Below are 13,271 nucleotides of genomic sequence, written 5' to 3'. Positions count from 1 at the left end.
TCACATCATATTATGGGTGCTCACAAGCCACTGTGGCTAATCTTGTTTTGTGGCCATGATTCTGATAATGTCACGTAGCAAGGTGGTGGTGGACCCCAAAAAGCAGGCAGGAGGGAGGAGCAGGGTGTATTTAAAACAAAGAAAACTACATCCAAAAACAAACAAAGTCCAAAGTATCAAACAAAAACCATGATTAAAGCTAAAACATAACGATGAACTAAACATGACAGAAACTAAGAGCAAACAGCAACACACATGACAGTAGCAAGAAGCAACAACAACACACATGACAGTAGCAAAAAGCAACAATGACCCGACACTGAGTGTTCGGGCTGGGAGTCCTTTTAAAGCCTTAATTAGCAAATGGCCAACAGGTGTGCAGCTGCCGGGGGAGCCCTACAGTGCCACCTGTTGGTCCCTAAACCGAATCATGACAGATAAAATGCTTTTCATTCCATATCACATGTTCACTTGTTGCTTTTCAGAAGTGGACCCATCACTGAAAATGTATCGGGAGCCCAAAAAAAATCTTGCCAAATAAAATCTCAACACTTATCTTGAAAATCCTACATTTGATGAACACTATGTTTTTATTTTGTCGAAAATGCTTTATTTTAGCGGGCAGCCCGGTGGTGTTCCGGTTAGCGCGTCGGCCTCACAGTGCATGATTCGATGTTGGCTCCGGCCTTCCTATGTGGAGTTTGCATGTTCTCCCCGTGCCTGCGTGGGTTTTCTCCGGGTACTCTGGTTTCCACCCACATTCCAAAACATGGCAGGCTAATGGGGCACTCTAAATTGTCCCTAGGTGTGAATATGAGCGCGAATGGGTGTTTGTATCGGTGTGCCATGCAAACGTGACCCTCTTGAGGATGAGCGTTTCGGATAATCAAACAATGGTTCAAAAATACAATTCTCAAACAACTGTTTGACCTTCCTTCTTCTTTATGGACACACAGCAATACCAATGCAAATACAGTTAAAATAAAGCCCAAAAGCTCATGTGTGATATTAACTGACAAAGTTGAAAACAAAGGACACTTTTGCTGAAATTATCGTTAATTTTAGTTAGTTTTATGAACCTAAGATGTAATTCCAATTACTTTTCGGTTTTATACAAGCATTTTCTTTGATATTTTAATTCATTAACAAAAATGGTTTTGCAATTTTAGTTTGAGTTATTTAATTAGTTTTCGTTAACCAGTAATAACCTTGGAGCAGCAGCGAGATTCAAATGCATGGAAAGGTAAATTTGTCACCATTAGCTTTATATCGGTCATGACATGCTACACTGACTAATCGATACATTACTTGAGTATGGATGGACGACTCTCATGAGAAATCTTTGTGCCGATTGACTTTGTCGGGCTGCGGCGCTGATAATGGCCTGAGCAAATGGCAACCACCTCAATTTTGGCTGATAAATCACAACCTGCAGTAATGAGCTACACTTAAAGTGGTCAAAGTTTATGACTAAATCACCCCAGAGGACAAAGCCCGTAAAGCCTCACTGCAGACCAATTTTGGTGGGAGGTGGGAGTACACTCTGCCCTTGGCCAGATGTTCACCAAACACGGAGCGTGATTGTGTGTCATCAGGAACGTTCTCGGAGAGTGCTCAGCTCTAATAGATACTGGCATGCCATTTTGTTGGACTTTTATTGCCACATGCCTCTTCCAGTCCTTCACTTATTATAGTTGTCATTCCTGGCATGGGCACGTGCGGTTACGTGAACAAACTCCAGCACTTTGGCACACGCTCAAATCTTGGGCTTCTGCATCCGATTAGCATCCCATTGCATTGTCTTGCGGAGGGATCAAACTGAGCATCGAGTCGGGCCCCTGTCGGGGCTCGTTGGAAGAAGTGACGGTTACATTGTCGCTCCATTTTCACTCAGCTCATCAGGGGGCTGTCAGCTCTGACAATATCAAATTAGGCGCAATGCAATTAAAGGTCTTAGTTGACACAAGTGAGCCTGATGGGCAAGGCTTTTGTATCATATCTGCATGCTGGCTCACATATTAACAGACTTTAAGGCTTTGTTCGAAATGCACATTTCACATGTTAACACACATGAAAGCATGTCCTCCCCCACCTGCTAGCACGTGATTAGTGCTGAAAGTGCGGGTTTAAACTGTTAGTCATTGCTGATTCACAAGGCTCTGGCTGCTTGCCACATGGTCCCTCACGGCGCTGACTGTCAAACACACAGACCGGCAGAAAGAAGATGAAGGTGTGTGCACGTGCATCTCTGACAGGGTGTTTGGTGTGCTTAAAATCCCTTTTAGACCACTTTGCGCGCTCTCATTTTTTGGCCTCTCTCGCGTGTAGCTGCTTAGAGCCCTCGCTTGGAGTGCATTAGTCTTTCCGCACGTGGACGCATGCATATTTAAGTTTGCGTGTTTATGCAGAGCCTTTCAGTATTTTGGCTGCTCGGATCTCCCGGATGAAGCCGGTGGAAAGCTGATGTGTGGATGACTCACTTAATTAGGAACAATCCACCTGTGATGGTCAGTGTGCTGCCATGCCGTCAGATAATCATTTGTTTGCATACTAATTTGTGCAGATCTGAAATTGTTGATGGAGGCTCTGATTCCTGAGTTAGAGCGATCCCACAAAATGTTGAGCAGGTCGTAGTCGAAGCCGATTGCTGCACTTGCTATAGCTAGCTAGCCGTTGCATTGTCTCGCCTCGAGCAGCCGACTACTGGGCTGCAAGTGGCATACGCAGCCCGACGAACCTTTTCCGAATGGTCATTGCTGTTGAATTAAGGGGGAAACCTAAAAATCTGTGATTCTCAATTTTTGTCTTTTTCGTGTTTTGCTGAGGTTGTGGTTTGAAAGCTTACCCAGCAAGTCCTTTTATTAATCATTATTTTGTTCTTGTTTGTTTATTCTTTCCCAAAGCAGTAATATTTGTTTATTGCATTCACCCACCTCGTTATTTATTCATTTTCATAGACTTAATTTCGCACCATACCTCTGCAGTGTCGCATGACTACATATGATTCAATTCCACATGATTGTTTTTTAGTTTGCCACCTCTTGGCATCTGTGGCATAAGATTACACAGTAAAAGTGTTTGCCCATTGAATCAAGCTTTTCTGACAATCACGGCAAATGACGACAGCCGCGATAATAGATGAACGGCACGATAGACTCATTTCTGTTGTGGCGACTGTCCTTATGATGTTTTTAGAATACATTAAGAGCATAAAAACCAATAGCCATAGGTATGATTTGAATTTTTATACTGACGTTTGAGTACATGCGCCTGACTTAGAAGTGGTTGCAGCCGGCATTGAGTTAGAAACAACGTTGTCAGGTGCACGTGCCAAAGAACACACTCTCGCTGCACTGGAACGCCCATCTTATTGTCTTTTTATTTTTTTTCCGTCACAGATCTTATTCATTATGTATTACAGTAATGTCATAATCATAGCAATAGCAAATACCCAGACAAAAAGTGTTTTTACTTAAACTCCCTTGATAGTTTTCTTTGTAAATGGACTTATGTCAAGGTTTTCTGCACAATTGACATTTTCTTTCATTCTATCAATCAAACCTCCGGCACATCTATTTTATTTTTGTCCATATGGCACAATGCTATGAAGCTGAACATCCAGAAGCTAGTCTATTGACCTCAGTGACTGAAGTATGATGGTCTCAGAGGTTTTTGGTTCTTTCTTTGTTCACTGCCTCTATGTAACCCAAGCCAGCCCCTATGTCACTGACAGGATCTGCATGGCCCTTGGCACTCTCATTGTGTCTCGTGAGCCATTGATGTTGACATGCTGCTGATCCTGGTCTTTGCTCATGAGCACACATGCACATATAAAACCTGATCTGCAGTGTGAACATGAGGATCCACTCGATGTGAGCCTTCAGGGCTGCGGCTGGGTGGAACTGTGTGTGGATGTGTGATCAACCGCAATCCATCCCATTTCTGTACTGCTTATGCTGTTCAGGGATGCGGGAAGCTTGAGCCTATATCAGCTGATTTCAGGTAAAAAGTGGAGCATACCATGGACCGGTCACCAGTCAATCATAGGGTATATATTGTGCAGAGCGATGCAATCCCCATTCCTGTCGTTTGCTACACCATCAGAGATGCTATTGTCGACTTTCATGTGCAAATTTACGTCATTTTCTCCATCTTTTGAACGTGAGCTGAAGTCTTCATTCCTAATATCTGCCAGTCTTGGTTCATATATCGATCTCGTAGAGTTTGTGGAGTTGGGCGACTGTGTGATCTGCCTTTCAATGTGCCTTCAACATGCCTACATGAGACCACGTGTGTGCAAGTCTACACAACTTGCGGATAAGGCAGTAGTGTGTGTTTTACACATGTACATATATGGAAAATAAATGATGAAAGCACCTATGCAGAACTTAAATGAGCCTAAATTCCCTGACTTTACTCACTGCCCCTATGTTTGTGCCCTCTCTTTTAGTGACATGTGACCTTCATCTGAATAGAGTCTCCCTGTTGGACGTATAGGAAGACAGCTCACAGACACACTGAGGAGGAGAAGAAAAACACGGACCTGAAAACAGAACAAAGGGTGAAGAATAAAAAAAAAAAATCAACATCTGTGCTGTTCACAAATCCAGGTGATAAATGTAGAAAGGAAGAGTGTGTGTGTGTGTGTGTTTGTGAGATTAATGTGTGTGTGCGCACATTTGCGCGCATCGGGGGTGTAAATATGCAGATGGAAAGGAAATCCATGGGGGGAGGGTGGTACTTGTCAAAACAGGACTTGGAAATTACAGGCAATTTCAGGTACACCCGTGAAGAAATCATTTTAGTGTGAGACAAAGAGAAAGTAAAGAGCGGGGCATGAGCCGGGAGATAAGAAAGAGGCAAACAAAAAGACACGGAGAGAGACAGAGAGGGGGAAAATAAGGTGAGGTAAGATATTGGATGCCAGATCTGAAAGCATTTCATTTAGGAAAATACTGAAGGTTGTGTGTGCATGTGCGTGTATGCATTTGTGTGTGTATGTGTGTGATAGCGATGGTGCAACATTGCAGATGGAACACAAAAAACTGAAGTGAAGTTGAAATGAAGGGGGGAGGGGGGCGGGGATATACGAACATAAAATTTGGTCTGCAGCACCGCCATTAGTGAAGATGAATTTCCTTTTTGTGTTAATTTCTTGCATCCAGTTTGATTTTGGGAGATACATCAACTTCTTTGTGAGCCAAAGACCACCAAAAATAACAATCATAAATAAACCACAAAGAGGCAGCGTCAACTAAAAAGGAAAAAAAGGCTCATAATTCAACCAGTATCGTATTTTATATGTAGGGTTCCAAGCCTCTGACTCTCACCTTTTGGAAAGAAAATGGCCCTCCAATGATGACAATTCTAAACAAATTCAAGTTTACCACTACTTTTCCCCACATACAAAAGCCAGTGGTGCAATTCGGCGCAACCTTGGTTTCGATCAATCGAATCATTCAGACTTCTAGACAATTTGGAGATTTACATGATCCTAACATGCAAATGTTTGAAATGTGGGAAGAAGCCCAAGAACATGCATCAGAACAACAGAACAAAAATCAGAACTCGACTATGCTGCCTGCTGTTTGTTTTATTAGACGAAATGCTAATGTTAGCAATTATTATTATCCAGTCGGAAAAACCAAAATAATCCAATATCCGACTTGACAATTGAACATTAAAAGTCTTCATGAGAATTCTTCAGTGATAAATAATTTTCCCGACACCAAGTAGGCAGCAGGTCTTGTCTGTCAATGTGCGACTTTTTGGACAACATCAACTGTCTGTTGGAAAATGGAACCTCAAGCTTATTATATATTTTTTAATATATCTGTGACTACATTTCCATGTGATATTCATTAATATGGCGTTTGCACAGTACAATCCATGTCCTGGCCATCCCTCGAAACACAAAGGTGTTTGCATCTTCAATTATGGACGGAGTGTACTGAAGAGCTGGTGGCAGTTTTAACCATAAAATCGACAAAACCCCCAGAAGAGAGTCAGTTTATTATTTACGAGTCCCAATTCCCCTTCGGAGCTGACGCCAAACCTATGTCCTTGTCATAGCAGCATACAGGAGGTGAGGAAATATGGCTGGGTGTATGTGTTATGCCCGTGATGAATGACTCTCTTATTTACAATCTGTTGTCAGCTTGATGGGGCAAACAGGATCTACGGCAGACTTTAGTAAAGTGACTCCCTCAAAAAAAAAAAGTCATTTTTATCCAGTTATAAAATGCTGAGGTTCAGGAGCAAAATGATTTTCTGCTTAATTGCATCCGGAAAGGCACATGTGAAGAACAATCAACAGGCATGTCCCGAAAATAAAGATGTGAGGGGAAATTCAGCTTGCGGGTAATAATTCAGCAATCCATATTTGAACTCAAAGTCGGTGTGTTTGCCTCACTTTCTGAGTCCCAATGCGCTTATCTCACGTCCACTCCAATAATTGCTATCTATCCTTCTGTCTGTCACAGTTATGGAGGATATTGGTTGTCCAGGTTTTCCTCAGACAGGATGCCATCATTGAGCCTGAGTGAGGAAAACAGGCTCGGATGGGGGGGGGGGGGGAGAAAAGGGGAAAGGAGGGAGTTGTGACAGGGAGATGAGATAAGGGAGGAAATGGAGGGTGAAGGAAATGCAGCAAAGATGGTGGAGGTTATATACATCACAACAGCCTGACACTTGTCAGGTAGAAGCAGATTAAATGTTTCACTTAACAGCGTACCCTTTCACACGTTTTGTGACAACACAACCTTGTAGACACATGCAATACAACACTTTTGGCTTTCAATTATTATCCAATTTTGATAGCGCTTGTCTTCTTTGGGGTTTGAGGGTGAACTGGAGAATATCCCAGGTGACTTTGGGCTAGAGGCTGTGCACACTTTGGACTGGATTCCAGTTAATCGCGGGGCAGCTTTCAATGACTACAAACTGATTATTTTGAGTTGTCACTGGTTGCATTAACACGAAAAATCATGTCACACTCTGCGTACAAATGGCACCCCAACTCCAGAAAGGCCATATTATTCACCTTGCTGCAAATTTTCATCTACTTAGTTCATTATTCCCTTGTACCTCCAGAGTGCACAGTAGCAATACAGCGGAAATTGATTTTCTATTCATTTTTAAAAAATATTCTGTTTATAAATTAAAGGGATTCTGATATGAGCTTTGCGGAGACAACCAAACAACCATCCTGTGGACAATATCAAACCCCCCCTTTTTTTTTTTTTTTTGCGAAAAGGAGTTGCTTGTAGCCAAGGCTCGCCTGTTCGACGTGGTTGTTTCCATACCGAGTATTTCACGTACATATTTGTACACAAAGAAAAGCCGATGAGCAGTATGAATAGCAGCACAAGATCATTAAACACATTTGCAAAGAAGCATATTACTTCTCTCATTTCAAGGACGGGAAAGAGACACTGATATCGCTAAATTTCAAGTTGTGTTTGTTTAGAACTGTCGCACAATACATGTTGCTTATTCACATGCTTTGAGCAAGCATCGATGTTACATCAACCAGGCTGTGAGCTGCGAAGCGAACGACTCAAAGAAGGCCACGATATTTATTACTCCGAATATAGACTTACTTGGAGAGGTTTACTTGCTGTTCCAGAGAGTTGGTATCGACCCCAGGGTAAGTGAAAGATGTTCAGCTAACCCATATTTGTGTTGTCCCAAAGTGCTAAAATAGTCGTCAGTAAAAATCTTTGCCAGATTGTCAGAATGGAAATATTGTTTAGTAGGAATGTGAATTGATGTATTATTTATAATTAGATATATACACTAATTTAATTCGAATCTATTATCAAAACTGATTATAGACAAAATTTACTATCAATTTTTGGGTGAGGGATACAATAGAAACAATGCATGATCAGTTATTGATGTGAATATTATATAATAAAGAATATGCTTCTGCTTAATGATGTATATTTTTCTTTCCAGATGCAGGCAATTTTATTTTATGATTAGCAATTTTCTCTGGCCCAATTACTATATGTAAAATGTATATTTTGTAAATAAAAACAATGAACCCCCCCAAAAATACACAAAACATAACTACAAATGCAATTCAATAAAAAATATACAATGGGAAAAAAAATCCACCCAAAAAATGTGGTAGTGCAACCAGTTCGCAAGACTGTTTACTGTTGATTTGTATGTTGTAATGTAGTGCAATGTCCAATGTTGTTTACATCCATGCTCCTCTAAGCAATCCCAAAATCAAATATTTGGGGCCCATATAGTAGCCATGCTGCAGTTACATAATCTTCATTCATTTTTAATACAATGTTAGCGTAGCGCTTAACTCTTCCACCCAAAAAGAGCCCATGCGTGACGGTAGTCCTGCCTTAGTCTCAAACCCACGGTTCCACCGGCCTCTGGGTTGAGAGTCGAGTCCCCACAGGCTTCCGCTATCTCTCGCTCAAGGAGTGAGGTTTGACTAACACACTTTTGCACAGTACGAGCTGGTATCCATTACACAGGCACACTGCACTGACTCCGTTTCTTGAACTCAGCTCTCAAGTGACCAGCGTAATAGTGACAGTTGCCCCTTTTCCACATCCCCGCGCCTCATCCTGGCATGACTGATACATTTATGATTAATCTAACTGTTGCACCAATGTACAGTTGGATTAAGCATACGTTGATTTGTCATACCTGGACATGAATGATGTCATAAAAAGGCAACTCTTGTGTTCCTGGTTTGTATCTTGCATTAGTGTAGTGTAAATTGTGTCGCATTTTCCTGTTGAATGCAGTAAAGACAACATAGCGCGTTTGCTTTAACTTGTGTGTTATATTGAGTGCTATATTCACCTGTTGCATAGTTTTGGAATACATCTATATTTTGTAATTAGAATTGTAATTTTCCTCTGCATGGTTGTTTTATCTGTAATCAATTTTATTTTTTTTGGCGCGGGAGGTTCGTATTTTGAATAGGTAAACAAAAAATTACTACTACTTTGGCTGATATGAAGTACATTGTGATATTTTTTTCAGCCGTATCGCCCTGCTTTATTTTCCAACTTCATAGTGCCATGCTTAACAATGCATGTGTGTAGATTCCACAGGAAATACAATACAATACAATACAATTTTATTTATACAGCGCATTTCACATCGGGTGCAGCGGTAACAAACCACTTTACATATATCATAACAACTATACAACAAAAGAACTTGAAAACAGTAAATTCAAAAGCGAAATTAATGGTAGTAACTCATATACAGTTGATACCAAAAAACTATTAAACAGTTTCAGTCTCATAGTAGGTCAATAGCCAACACAATAAAGATATGTCTTCAAACGAGTTTTAAAAATAGACAGAGCGGGAGCTTGCCTAACATTTAACAGAAGGTCATTCCAGAGAGAAGGACCGGCAACAGAAAAGGTTTGATCCACTCTGAGGCTTCCCTTACTCCTCGGCACCTCCAGTAGCGTCTGGTCCACAGAAAAAGCTTTGGAAATGTCGCAACTACACACAATATTGTCTTTTTTTTTTTTCAAACATTCATGTGCTTCTGCGTAGCTCGGCTTGATTGACTGCTTAAATATTGAATTTAATGCTGATTTGAGGGCAACACGCTTTCATACATGGCGTGCACCCTCCACATACAGTATACTGTAGCAACCTTCACAAATTCGGTGGTTTCCTATGATTTTGGGGGGTTGTGAAGGGAAAAAGAGAGCGGATGATAGAGGGTGGTGGCGAGGGAATCCAAGAGAAGGGATAAATTACACTGGAAACTACGCACGGGTTAGTATTGTTGGCCTGACCCATTCTGACTCAAATCCGAAAATTCTTATTCAGCTTTCATTTTTAATGGCTAATTATAGCTTCTCAATTCGAGTCACAACCGATTTGTGAACAGCCCCGTGCAACACCTGAAGAAGGTCTCCACAGTCACTGAAAGGCAGAGATGGGAAAATGAAGCTTCATATTTGCTTAATGAAACTGTTATATTTTTTTCTGACTCCTATAGATGGCACTGTCAGTTTAAATAAAAGGGTTTAAGAAATGCTACGTCAGTGTACAATGTTGAACAGAGAGTTTCAGTGAAAGGTCTGCAAAGAAAAAGACCTGACTAGCAAAAGATGATGGCAACCAAGGTGCCCTCATACGCACACCGCACAGGTTTCCATGCATGAAGTTTGATGATGTAGGCAAGTGTAAACTGGCTGTTTAGCACTCCTCCATCCTCTTTTCCCCCTGTAGCAGAAGTCCTTGTCTCTCTATCGATCCGTCCCAGCTTATCTTCCCGTAAACCTGCAACACTTTCCCCTCATATTTGCCTATCCATCCCAGGCAGGCACTCCTCTCCTACAGTCACATTGCTATTGATCGTTTTATGTGCTGAAGAGAGCAGGTAGTGGTTAATGTAAAACTGAGTTTGGAGGAGAGCTGCTTGTGGTTCATCTATCGCCTCCCTCTGTAATGGACCCAATCAAGTTCGAATCGACCCTCGGTTTAAACATCAAAGCACACCACTGACTGCTTTCCCCCCCTCGCCTTTATTTCATGCCTCCATTTTCCTTCCACAGGACTCCTAGGGGTCCTTAAAGTTCATAAAAATCCATAAAAAAGAGGTGGTAAAATGATGTTCTTAATTGTACTTGATTTTCAGGGAAAGCATCTAAAATCAATAAAAATCCTTAAAATTATATTTTTATTTGAAAATAAATTTAAAAAAATTCTTAGTGTACTTTATTTGAGAATGAATTCAAGTTGTTTTCATTGTAGGAAAATGAAAATTTGACATACAGTATGTCAAATAAAGGGTTAGCTGATTGCCCCTAAAAATAAAGATGTGCCCTTCTTTTGGCAGCAGTGATTTGAACACCAGCTCAGTGAGATGTGTTTTTCTGTTCAGCCCGCATATTGCTGAGCGGGCATTATTTCCACCGTGAATCCGCTGCTGAATGGAGAATAAGACCTTAAAAATGGCTAAATTAGCCCTCAAAAGTCCTTAAAAGGTCCATAAATAAAAAGCAAGTGGAAGAGTGGGAACCCCGTTATACGCAATATCTCTGCAATGGCTGCTACGGCCATTCATACAAGTTGAATTTAGTCTAGTAGCCCTGATCTGTAAAATAAAAGATCTGCTGAATATGCATGCGTTTTCTATGAATTGACCCACTTTGCTCTGTTTGCATCTTTTCTGCCCAATATCATCAAACTGCTGCCTATTCACAGTTTTCATTGGCTCTTCTGCGTGCCTTTTAAGCAAGGCAGCGTCAGAATTTGTTGAGTCAGCAGTGCATTGTAAAGTGTAAGTGTAAATGAGTTTTTTTTGTTGTTGTTGTTTTTGTTTACAGTTTTAGTCCTTAAGTGCTTTAAAATGAAGACAGTAAAAAAACACCTCTGGAATTTAAGGTGCCTTCTAGCTGGAGTACATCTATGTAGATGTATTTTTAATTATGAATTTGGAAGCTGCATGCTAGTTATTAGATGTTAATTTTAATTTGTCAAAAATACGCACATCCACATCAGATCAACTGGCTCTGGTCCCCGTGAAAATATTGCAATGCCAAGCTTTTAATCCAGATTTGTTTTGGGAAGGGATAAAATATAGCCTCTTACCCAGCTGTTGAAAATGCTATTTGAATGATGATAATTTATGTTTAATTGAATTTATTGCCTCGTAACCTTGACCGGGTCTCCAACATTAATTTGATGACCGAAAGTGAAAAAAACTATCAAATCATTAATCATAACCACACTTTCTATCTTTGTCTAATTTGTTCACATACATCCAAATACACCGATGTACTGTCCATGTGTTTCTTTGAAAAACATAATTTACCATGCGAATTCACAAATCATGAATGGTGAGGTTTGTTGCAAGCATCATCAGTTTTTAAACATTGCATTTTTTAAAAGCATGCCTATTGCTGGGTTCCCCAATGTTTTGTTTTTTTGTTTGTTTGTTTTTTTGGTTTTTGTTTTTTTGGTTTTTTGTTTTGAGCTCAAAACTAAAAGTTGACATTTTGGGCAGCCCTGTTGGCCAAATATACAAATTTAGAGAAGCATTCCAAATTTAGATGCATGTAAATGCTCATACGTATGTCAGGCATATGAATAAGATAAGATAAGAAAACTGTTATTTTTCTTATCTTATCTTATCTTATCTTACCTTATCCATATGCCTGACATACAGTACATATGAGCATTTACATGCATCTAAATTTGGAGAAGTGGCAGCAATGCAGCAGTCAGTGTGGATGCAGAGTATAGACATAGAGAGTCCAGTATTTACTTAGCGCAAGGAAGAGAACCTTTTGTAAGTGTTACACAACATCATTGCAAGACAGCATTCCAAAACAATAGAAGTGATAAAGAATACATGATCTGACGTTATCATATAGACATGTACTGTATTCCATTTCAAGTTTATTAAAGCCATATCCCAATGATCAGCGAAGGTTTGCAAGGGGAGCGGATGTTGTTTTCCTCGCAAAGACATTCACCGGACGTTTACCAACTGTTTTTAATGGTCACAAACAGTTTTTCTTTTCGCAAGGATATTTCACATGTTCAACAAGACGCAAATATGGGTGTCCAGGACAAGTGGGACAGATGGATGGATTTTAAACTTTTGAACAGAATGCCACAAAGTTGCTTTAAACCACCTTAAATACAAAACTGTAATTGGTCCTCTCCATCTCTTTGAGTCCTTTTCAACAGCATCCTGTTGTTGACATGTACAGTATTTCCGTCACTTCTGTAGGAGTCCCCAGTTTGGTGTAACCTTTCTGCCCAACGCCACTTTACTGAGCTCCAGGGATCCTGACTCAGCATGATGTTCTGAACTCTTGTGAAAGTAAATGCCCGAAGAAATAAGATAAGGAGATGTTGAGGACAGGGAATGCTGGCGTGAAAGGAAAAGAGCACTCCTTAACAATAACCCCCGTAGGAGAACAGTGGGCAGCTTCGCTAAGCCAGAACACAGTAACTGAGGGCCAGAAACAAAGACAGGCTGTGGACGTGTTCTGTATTCCTACCCTACAGTTGGTCCGTACTGACACACTACTTTGACTGCCTACAGGCATCAAGAAAGCAGTTTATATAATTCAAAGCTAATTAAACCACTAAAACATACAGTCGAGAATACAATTTGGTGAGTGCTTGAAAAGCAATATAGAGGGAATTTTCTTGTTTGTTTGTCGGAACCTGGCCTGGAGGGAGTGATTTCATTAGTGCGTTGGTGCATGAGGAGCACTTTGTAACATTCACTAAAAGGTCCAACATTTT

General features: G+C 40.6%; 1 protein-coding gene across 1 annotated transcript in view; it reads left to right on the top strand.

The window, feature by feature from the left end:
• sema4c (sema domain, immunoglobulin domain (Ig), transmembrane domain (TM) and short cytoplasmic domain, (semaphorin) 4C) overlaps nt 1-13,271 on the top strand; it is a 96,817-nt gene that overhangs the window by 33,202 nt on the left and 50,344 nt on the right. The window contains exon 2 of the mRNA XM_086112086.1: nt 4,451-4,610. The gene's annotated coding sequence lies outside the window, so the exon portion shown is untranslated. The remainder of the gene's footprint in view (nt 1-4,450; nt 4,611-13,271) is intronic.

Source organism: Hippocampus guttulatus, chromosome 5 (assembly GCF_054856545.1).
Source record: "Hippocampus guttulatus isolate MCC_2025c chromosome 5, RoL_Hgut_1.0, whole genome shotgun sequence".
NCBI classification, from domain to species: Eukaryota; Metazoa; Chordata; class Actinopteri; order Syngnathiformes; family Syngnathidae; genus Hippocampus; species Hippocampus guttulatus.
This window is presented reverse-complemented; position numbering and strand designations above follow the sequence as displayed.